The sequence below is a fragment of the Salvelinus namaycush genome, unplaced genomic scaffold (assembly GCF_016432855.1).
Source record: "Salvelinus namaycush isolate Seneca unplaced genomic scaffold, SaNama_1.0 Scaffold776, whole genome shotgun sequence".
NCBI lineage: Eukaryota > Metazoa > Chordata > Actinopteri > Salmoniformes > Salmonidae > Salvelinus > Salvelinus namaycush.
The window spans coordinates 78438-89827 of NW_024061504.1; positions in this window are offsets into that span (position 1 = coordinate 78438).

The window sequence follows — 11390 nt, forward strand, 5'->3', positions numbered from 1 at the left end:
ACCTAACATAATCGTTAGTGGTGCTTTCGCTGTAAAGCCTTTTTGAAATCGGACACTGTGGTGTGATTAACAAGAAGTGTATCTTTAAAATGGTGTGAAATACTTGTATGCTTGAGGAATTTTAATTATAAGATTTCTGTTGTTTGAATTTGGCGTGCTGCACTTTCACTGGCTGTTGTCATATCGATCCCGTTAACGGGATTGCAAACATAAAAAGTTTTAATAAAAAATTCAATATAATATCTGGGGGATTCATTGACATAGAAACGTACCTGGCTTAAAAAGCAACTTCCACGTGACCGCTTATCTCGAGTTGAACTAAAGCTGCCTCGTCAACTCCTCAAACCTGCTTCGTGGTTTAGAGCTGCATGACAATAACATGATAACATGTCTCACCAGACAGTGTGTTGTCAAACACCAGGTGTTGTATAATAACATGAGACAGTGTGATGTCAAACACCAGGTGTTGTATAATAACCAGACAGTGTGTTGTCAAACACCAGGTGTTGTATAATAACCAGGCAGTGTGTTGTCAAACACCAGGTGTTGTATAATAACCAGACAGTGTGTTGTCAAACACCAGGTGTTGTATAATAACCAGACAGTGTGTTGTCAAACACCAGGTGTTGTATAATAACCAGACAGTGTGATGTCAAACACCAGGTGATGTATAATAACCAGACAGTGTGATGTCAAACACCAGGTGTTGTATAATAACCAGACAGTGTGTTGTCAAACACCAGGTGTTGTATAATGACCAGACAGTGTGTTGTCAAACACCAGGTGTTGTATAATAACCAGACAGTGTGTTGTCAAACACCAGGTGTTGTATAATAACCAGACAGTGTGTTGTCAAACACCAGGTGTTGTATAATAACCAGACAGTGTGTTGTCAAACACCAGGTGTTGTATTATAACCAGACAGTGTGTTGTCAAACACCAGGTGTTGTATAATAACCAGACAGTGTGTTGTCAAACACCAGGTGTTGTATAATAACCAGACAGTGTGTTGTCAAACACCAGGTGTTGTATAATAACCAGACAGTGTGTTGTCAAACACCAGGTGTTGTATAATAACCAGACAGCGTGTTGTCAAACACCAGGTGTTGTATAATAACCAGACAGTGTGTTGTCAAACACCAGGTGTTGTATAATAACCAGACAGTGTGTTGTCAAACACCAGGTGTTGTATAATAACCAGACAGTGTGTTGTTAAACACCAGGTGTTGTATAATAACCAGACAGTGTGTTGTCAAACACCAGGTGTTGTATAATAACCAGACAGTGTGATGTCAAACACCAGGTGTTGTATAATAACCAGACAGTGTGTTGTCAAACACCAGGTGTTGTATAATAATATGAGAACCAGACAGTGTTGTCAAACACCAGGTGTTGTATAATAATATGAGAACCAGACAGTGTGTTGTCAAACACCAGGTGTTGTATAATAATATGAGAACCAGACAGTGTGTTGTCAAACACCAGGTGTTGTATAATAACCAGACAGTGTGTTGTCAAACACCAGGTGTTGTATAATAACCAGACAGTGTGTTGTCAAACACCAGGTGTTGTATAATAACCAGATAGTGTGTTGTCAAACACCAGGTGATGTATAATAACCAGACAGTGTGTTGTCAAACACCAGGTGTTGTATAATAACCAGACAGTGTGTTGTCAAACACCAGGTGTTGTATAATAACCAGACAGTGTGTTGTCAAACACCAGGTGTTGTATAATAACCAGACAGTGTGTTGTCAAACACCAGGTGTTGTATAATAACCAGACAGTGTGTTGTCAAACACTAGGTGTATAATAACCAGACAGCGTGTTGTCAAACACCAGGTGTTGTACAATAACCAGACAGTGTCAAACACCAGGTGTTGTATAATAACCAGACAGTGTGTTGTCAAACACCAGGTGTTGTATAATAACCAGACAGTGTGATGTCAAACACCAGGTGTTGTATAATAACCAGACAGTGTGTTGTCAAACACCAGGTGTTGTATAATAACCAGACAGTGTGTTGTCAAACACCAGGTGTTGTATAATAACCAGACAGTGTGTTGTCAAACACCAGGTGTTGTATAATAACCAGACAGTGTGTCGTCAAACACCAGGTGTTGTATAATAACCAGACAGTGTGATGTCAAACACCAGGTGTTGTATAATAACCAGACAGTGTGTTGTCAAACACCAGGTGATGTATAATAACCAGACAGTGTGATGTCAAACACCAGGTGTTGTATAATTACCAGACAGTGTGTTGTCAAACACCAGGTGTTGTATAATAACCAGACAGTGTGTTGTCAAACACCAGGTGTTGTATAATAACCAGACAGTGTGTTGTCAAACACCAGGTGTTGTATAATAACCAGACAGTGTGTTGTCAAACACCAGGTGTTGTATAATAACCAGACAGTGTGTTGTCAAACACCAGGTGTTTTATTGTATTGTACCAGAGAATGTCTCAAGTCACATGACATGACAGTCACACACAGGGCATGCAACACGTGACCTTAGAATGACCTCCGTCCCCTTCACGCCCTCCCCGCCTGTTCATCTCCTCATATGTCCATCCTTTTCTCTTTCTGTTGTTGTTTGTATTTCCATGTTGCATAGTTGAAATGTTTCTGTTTTGGTTCCATTTCTCCTGTTGTTTTTCCTTCCTCTTCCTTAGCCAGATGCACCCTGGGAAAACCTCTCCCAGGGGATTTGATTAAGCAGGCAGCGTAATACTTCTACTTCTACTCCGGGTGACAAAGACTAGTGCCGGGCGAGCTATTGGTTACATAGAGACGGGTGAAGAGTTGCCCACATTGTAACCACACCCTAAATTAGGAAAAGGGGGCGGGGTTATAAAACTAGAGCACCAATAAAACACAGTTATCTGACTGGAAGACTGCTACCACCTTTATACACACAAAAAGTGAGTCTGAAATGGCCCCATGTGTCCTCTGTAGTGCACTACTTTAGACCAGAGGTCTATGGGGACAGGTGGCCCCTGATATATACAGCTACAGTACACCAACAGACCACCCTGGGCCCTCTGTAGTGCACTACTTTAGACCAGAGGTCTATGGGGACAGGGGACCACTGATATATACAGCTACAGTACACCAACAGAACACATACATCAGTAAATATACACAGTATAATATAGATATAGGTATTAGTTAGTTATGCAGTGACGTCAAACCCACCCTGACCCTCGGTAGTTAGGTACAGTGTTACCATGGTTACCAACGGTCAAGTAGTTCATTGGTAACTAAGGGCTCATAATATTATGGGGGGGGGGGGGGGGTTAGCTAGCTCTAAAGGCATGCGTAGTGAAGCTGGTTTCACGGATTAGAAACACACACACACACACACACACACACACACACACACACACACACACACACACACACACACACACACACACACACACACACACACACACACACACACACACACACACACACACACACACACACACACACACACACACACACGAAGAAGGGTAAGAGAGAGAGAGAAAGAGGGACAGAGAGAGAGAGAGAGGAAGAGGGACAGAGAGAGTCCGGCACTGCAGCAGTCTACAGATCAGATCTCACTTCTCTCTGTCAGAGTTTTTTTTGCATCGAGTTTGGAAGACCAGACGTGTTCTAAAGACTGGGACACCATGAGTTCTAATCTAGAACACTTAGACATGAGTTCTAGAAACACTGGAGCATGAGTTCTAGAACACTGGGATATGAGTTCTGGAACACTTAGATATGAGTTCTGGAACACTAAGACATGCGTTCTAGAACACTAAGATATGAGTTCTGGAACACTTAGATATGAGTTCTGGAACACTTAGATATGAGTTCTGGAACACTTAGATATGAGTTCTGGAACACTAAGACATGAGTTCTGGAACACTTAGATATGAGTTCTAGAACACTAAGACATGAGTTCTGGAACACTTAGATATGAGTTCTGGAACACTAAGACATGAGTTCTGGAACACTTAGATATGAGTTCTGGAACACTTAGATATGAGTTCTGGAACACTAAGACATGCGTTCTAGAACACTAAGATATGAGTTCTGGAACACTTAGATATGAGTTCTGGAACACTAAGACATGCGTTCTGGAACACTTAGATATGAGTTCTGGAACACTAAGACATGAGTTCTGGAACACTTAGATATGAGTTCTGGAACACTAAGACATGAGTTCTGGAACACTTAGACATGAGTTCTGGAACACTAAGACATGCGTTCTAGAACACTGGGATGTGAGACCAAGGTGTCACACGCGTTTGCTCATACATGTTATGGAATGGTCATGACGTCACGTTACAGGCTGAAGAAGAGAACACGTAAACAAACACACGTAATAGATCACGTCCTGAATGGCGCCCTACTGCCTATATAGTGCACTGCTTTTAGACCAGAGCCATGTATTTAGAGTTGTTAGCACCCCTTTAACATTACATGGGGAATATAATGTCTAGAATGATGTATTTACATGACACTACAACATTCTATAACAGCCATGTTAGATCCCCTTTAACATTACATGGGGAATACAATTTCTAGAATGATGTATTTACATGACACTACAACATTCTATAACAGCCATGTTGGATCTCCATTAACATTACATGGGGAATATTTAAACAATGCTCTCTAAGTGAAGATCTAGAATTAGAACAATATGCAACATTCCAGAAGCTGGCTCAACTCTCTAAATACATGTCTCTGCTTTTAGCCATCTCCCACGGTTACCACTACATAGCGAACAGGCCAGACAGTTCAAAGTCCAAACAGAGTAATGGAAGAACATTCTGGAAGAGAACCAGTCTCTCCTGGCTCCTCTTGAAACCTCTTCAGACCAGTTGGTTCCAGCTGGAGTTGGTTCTGGTTCTGTTGGGTTCAACTAAACCGTGCAGCAGAAACAGAGGGGTGGTTGTGATGTTGGTACAGTCCATGTTGATGGGAGCTAGTAGACTAACAGTTGGTTCTGGTTCTGTTGGGTTAAACTAAACCGTGCAGCAGAAACAGAGGGGTGGTAGTGATGTTGGTACAGTCCATGTTGATGGCAGCTAGTAGACTAACAGTTGGTTCTGGTTCTGTTGGGTTCAACTAAACCGTGCAGCAGAAACAGAGGGGTGGTTGTGATGTTGGTACAGTCCATGTTGATGGCAGCTAGTAGACTAACAGTTGGTTCTGGTTCTGTTGGGTTAAACTAAACCGTGCAGCAGAAACAGAGGGGTGGTTGTGATGTTGGTACAGTCCATGTTGATGGCAGCTAGTAGACTAACAGTTGGTTCTGGTTCTGTTAGGTTCAACTAAACCGTGCAGCAGAAACAGAGGGGTGGTAGTGATGTTGGTACAGTCCATGTTGATGGCAGCTAGTAGACCAGTTGTCAGGGTTGGAGGTGTGGGTGAAGGCTTGGTGTGGCTGGCTGGGTTTGCATTAGCTAGTTTGCTGTTGAATGGGGCTGTTCTGTTAATGGTATTGTGTAGAATGTTATTAGATGTATATACAGTACCAGTCAAAAGTTTGGACACACCTTCTCATTACAGGGTTTTTCTTTATTTTTACTATTTTCTACATTGTATGGAAACATGTAGTAACCAAAAAAAGTGTTAAATCAAAATATATTTTATATTTGTGATTCTTCATAGCAGCCACCCTCCCCCTTGATGACAGCTTTGCCCACTCTTAGCACTATCAACCAGCTTCACCTGGAATGCTTTTCCCAACAGTCTTGAAGGAGTTCCCACATATGCTGAGCACTTGTTGGCTGCTTTTCCTTCACTCTACGGTCCAACTAATCTCAAACCATCTCAATTGGGTTGAGGTCGGGTGATTGTGGAGGCCAGGTCATCTGATGCAGCACTCCATCACTGTACTTCTTGGTCAAATCGCCCTTACACAGCCTGGAGGTGTGTTGAGTCATTGTCCTGTTGAAAAACAAATTATAGTCCTACTAAGCGCAAACCAGATGGGATATCACTGCAGAATGCTGTGGTAGCCATGCTGGTTAAGTGTTTCTTGAATTCTAAATAGATCATCGACAGTGTCACCAGCAAAGCATCATCACACCATCATGGACTTGGTCTTTTACCATAGGGTTGGTATGCAGAAGATAGCCCTATCTTGTCACAACACAACTGATTGGTTCAAATGCATTAAGGAGGAAAGAAATTCCACAAATTAACTTTTAACAAGGCACACCTGTTAATTTAAATGCATTCCAGGTGACTACCTCATGAAGCTGGTTGAGAAAATGCCAAGAGTGTTCAAAGCCGTCATCAAGGCAAAGGGTGGCTACTTTGAAAAATCTCAAATATAAAATATATTTAGATTTGTTTAACAATTTTTTGGTTAACACACATGATTCCATATGTGTTATTTCATAGTTTTGATGTCTTCACTATTATTCTACAATGTAGAAAATATTTAAAATAAAAACCTTTGAATGAGTAGGTGTGGCCCAACTTTTGACAACTTCTCATGTTATTTCATCTATAGGGTTAAACCTGTGTGATGTACTCTGGGTTGGTGAGTATCATGGTATTTAATCTATAGGGTTAAACCTGTATAATGTACTCTGGGTTGGTGTGTCTCATGGTATTTCATCTTTAGGGTTAAACCTGTATAATGTACTCTGGGTTGGTGGGTAATCATGTTATTTCATCTATAGGGTTAAACCTGTGTGATGTACTCTGGGTTGGTGGGTATCATGTTATTTCATCTATAGGGTTAAACCTGTATAATGTACTCTGGGTTGGTGGGTATCATGTTATTTCATCTATAGGGTTAAACCTGTGTGATGTACTCTGGGTTGGTGGGTATCATGTTATTTAATCTATAGGGTTAAACCTGTATAATGTACTTTGGGTTGGTGTGTCTCATGGTATTTCATCTTTAGGGTTAAACCTGTATAATGTACTCTGGGTTGGTGAGTATCATGTTATTTCATCTATAGGGTTAAACCTGTGTGATGTACTCTGGGTTGGTGGGTATCATGTTATTTCATCTATAGGGTTAAACCTGTGTGATGTACTCTGGGTTGGTGGGTATCATGTTATTTCATCTATAGGGTTAAACCTGTATAATGTACTCTGGGTTGATGAGTATCATGTTATTTCATCTATAAGGTTAAACCTGTATAATGTACTCTGGGTTGGTGAGTATCATGTTATTTCATCTATAGGGTTAAACCTGTATAATGTACTCTGGGTTGATGAGTATCATGTTATTTCATCTATAGGGTTAAACCTGTATAATGTACTCTGGGTTGGTGTGTCTCATGTTATTTAATCTATAGGGTTAAACCTGTATAATGTACTCTGGGTTGGTGGGTATCATGTTATTTAATCTATAGGGTTAAACCTGTATAATGTACTCTGGGTTGGTGAGTATCATGTTATTTCATCTATAGGGTTAAACCTGTATAATGTACTCTGGGTTGGTGGGTATCATGTTATTTCATCAATAGGGTTAAACCTGTATAATGTACTCTGGGTTGGTGAGTATCATGTTATTTAATCTATAGGGTTAAACCTGTATAATGTACTCTGGGTTGGTGAGTATCATGTTATTTCATCTATAGGGTTAAACCTGTATAATGTACTCTGGGTTGGTGAGTATCATGTTATTTAATCTATAGGGTTAAACCTGTATAATGTACTCTGGGTTGGTGGGTATCATGTTATTTAATCTATAGGGTTAAACCTGTATAATGTACTCTGGGTTGGTGGGTATCATGTTATTTCATCTATAGGGTTAAACCTGTATAATGTACTCTGGGTTGGTGTGTCTCATGGTATTTCATCTTTAGGGTTAAACCTGTATAATGTACTCTGGGTTGGTGAGTATCATGTTATTTCATCTATAGGGTTAAACCTGTGTGATGTACTCTGGGTTGGTGTGTCTCATGTTATTTCATCTATAGGGTTAAACCTGTGTGATGTACTCTGGGTTGGTGGGTATCATGTTATTTCATCTATAGGGTTAAACCTGTATGATGTACTCTGGGTTGGTGGGTATCATGGTATTTCATCTATAGGGTTAAACCTGTATAATGTACTCTGGGTTGGTGTGTCATGTTATTTCATCTATAGGGTTAAACCTGTATGATGTACTCTGGGTTGGTGGGTATCATGTTATTTCATCTATAGGGTTAAACCTGTATAATGTACTCTGGGTTGGTGGGTATCATGTTATTTCATATATAGGGTTAAACCTGTATAATGTACTCTGGGTTGGTGGGTATCATGTTATTTCATCTATAGGGTTAAACCTGTATAATGTACTCTGGGTTGGTGGGTATCATGTTATTTCATCTATAGGGTTAAACCTGTATGATGTACTCTGGGTTGGTATAGGAGAATCCCTGGAATTCGTTCTGATCGAGGTTCATTATGAACAGTTTGTCTGTAGGAGTCAGTTCCACCGCCATCTTAGTGAACTCTTTATCAAAGTTCCCTGTGTCCCGACGGTTCTTCTGTTAGAGGGAGAAAGGAGAGAAAGGAGGGAGGGAGGGGAGGAGAGGGAGGAGGGAGAGGAGGGAAGAAAGAGAGGGGAGAGAGAAGAAGATGTGTTATTTTAATCAGGTTATTGATCTCTGAACAGACAAGGTTATTAATTAGAAACATGACTGAAATCGAGCCTGCTCAGAGAGAGAGAGAGAAAGGAAGGGGGGAGAAGGAGAGATAGAGAGAGAGAGAGAGGAAGGGGGAGAAGGAAAGAGAGAGAGAGAGAGAGGAAGAGAAGAGTTAAGAGTGAGAGGTAAGGAGATATAGTGAAAGAGAGAGAGAGAGATAGTGAAAGAGAGAGAGAGATAGTGAAAGCCAATCAGCACACAGGTTCTGAGGATGAATTGAAGGAAGAGAGGTGTTCAAGCACGACACACCCCTCTCTACGAACTGAGGCCGTACAGCCCCACACCTAAGACAGAACAGACGGACCGCACCAAAGTGAAGACGGGGGGGTGCAGCCCCAGAGCAGCTGAGAGCACAATAACAGTAATGTTAATGTGAACAGAGACAGAGGACAGAGGACAGAGAGAGACAGAGACAGAGGACAGAGAGAGACAGAGACAATAACAGTAATGTTAATGTGAACAGAGACAGAGGACAGAGAGAGACAGAGAGAGACAGAGACAGAGGACAGAGAGAGACAGAGAGAGACAGAGACAGAGGACAGAGAGAGACAGAGAGAGACAGAGACAGAGGACAGAGAGAGACAGAGACAGAGACGATAACAGTAATGTTAATGTGAACAGAGACAGAGGACAGAGAGAGACAGAGGCAGAGGACAGAGAGAGACAGAGACAGAGACAATAACAGTAATGTTAATGTGAACAGAGACAGAGGCAGAGGACAGAGAGAGACAGAGACAGAGGACAGAGAGAGACAGAGACAATAACAGTAATGTTAATGTGAACAGAGACAGAGGACAGAGGACAGAGAGAGACAGAGACAGAGGACAGAGAGAGACAGAGACAATAACAGTAATGTTAATGTGAACAGAGACAGAGGACAGAGGACAGAGAGAGACAGAGGCAGAGGACAGAGAGAGACAGAGACAGAGACAATAACAGTAATGTTAATGTGAACAGAGACAGAGGACAGAGGACAGAGAGAGACAGAGACAGAGGACAGAGAGAGACAGAGACAATAACAGTAATGTTAATGTGAACAGAGACAGAGGACAGAGAGAGACAGAGACAGAGGACAGAGAGAGACAGAGACAGAGACAGAGGACAGAGAGAGACAGAGACAATAACAGTAATGTTAATGTGAACAGAGACAGAGGCAGAGGACAGAGAGAGACAGAGACAGAGGACAGAGAGAGACAGAGACAATAACAGTAATGTTAATGTGAACAGAGACAGAGACAGAGGACAGAGAGAGACAGAGACAGAGACGATAACAGTAATGTTAATGTGAACAGAGACAGAGGCAGAGGACAGAGAGAGACAGAGACAGAGGACAGAGAGAGACAGAGACAGAGACGATAACAGTAATGTTAATGTGAACAGAGACAGAGGCAGAGGACAGAGAGAGACAGAGACAGAGGACAGAGAGAGACAGAGACAGAGGACAGAGAGAGACAGAGACAGAGGACAGAGAGAGACAGAGACAATAACAGTAATGTTAATGTGAACAGAGACAGAGACAGAGGACAGAGAGAGACAGAGACAGAGGACAGAGGACAGAGGACAAAGACAATATCACCCAGGAGACCGGAGACACCAGACCACCCACTGAACAGACAATATCACCCGGGAGACCGGAGAGACACCAGACCACCCACTGAACAGACAATATCACCCAGGAGACCGGAGACACCAGACCACCCACTGAACAGACAATATCACCCGGGAGACCGGAGACACCAGACCACCCACTGAACAGACAATATCACCCGGGAGACCGGAGACATCAGACCACCCACTGAACAGACAATATCACCCAGAAGACCGGAGACACCAGACCACCCACTGAACAGACAATATCACCCGGGAGATCGGAGAGACACCAGACCACCCACTGAACAGACAAGATCACCCAGGAGACTTCTAAGTCTACAGAACATAGAAAAGTCAACAGACAACCTGAGAGGAGAGAAAATATACAGACCCCGGTACAGACAAGCAACAGACTGATAGACTATGGCATAGACTTAAAGACAGACTGGCAGAGGGACAGACCGTTACAGACTGGCAGAGGGACAGACCGTTACAGACTGGCAGAGAGACAGACCGTTACAGACTGGCAGACCGTTACAGACTGGCAGAGAGACAGTCCGTTACAGACTGGCAGAGAGACAGACCGTTACAGACTGGCAGAGAGACAGACCGTTACAGACTGGCAGAGAGACAGACTGTTACATACTGGCAGAGAGACAGACTGTTACATACTGGCAGAGAGATAGACCGTTACAGACTGGCAGAGAGATAGACCGTTACAGACTGGCAGAGAGACAGACCGTTACATACTGGCAGAGAGACAGACCGTTACATACTGGCAGAGAGACAGACTGTTACATACTGGCAGAGGGACAGACAGTTACAGACTGGCAGAGAGACAGACCGTTACAGACTGGCAGAGACAGACCGTTACAGACTGGCAGAGAGACAGACTGTTACATACTGGCAGAGGGTGTTACGGACCGGCAGAGTGAGAGAGCTATAGAAGGACATACAGAAAGCCTCAGGAAGAGAGGAACGGAGAGAGGAGAGACAGACCGTTACAGACTGGCAGAGACAGGGTTTTACAGACTGCCAGAGAGACAGACTGTTACATACTGGCAGAGACAGGATGTTACAGACCAGCAGAGTGAGAGAGCTATAGAAGGACATACAGAAAGCCTCAGGAAGAGAGGAACGGAGAGAAGAGAGATAG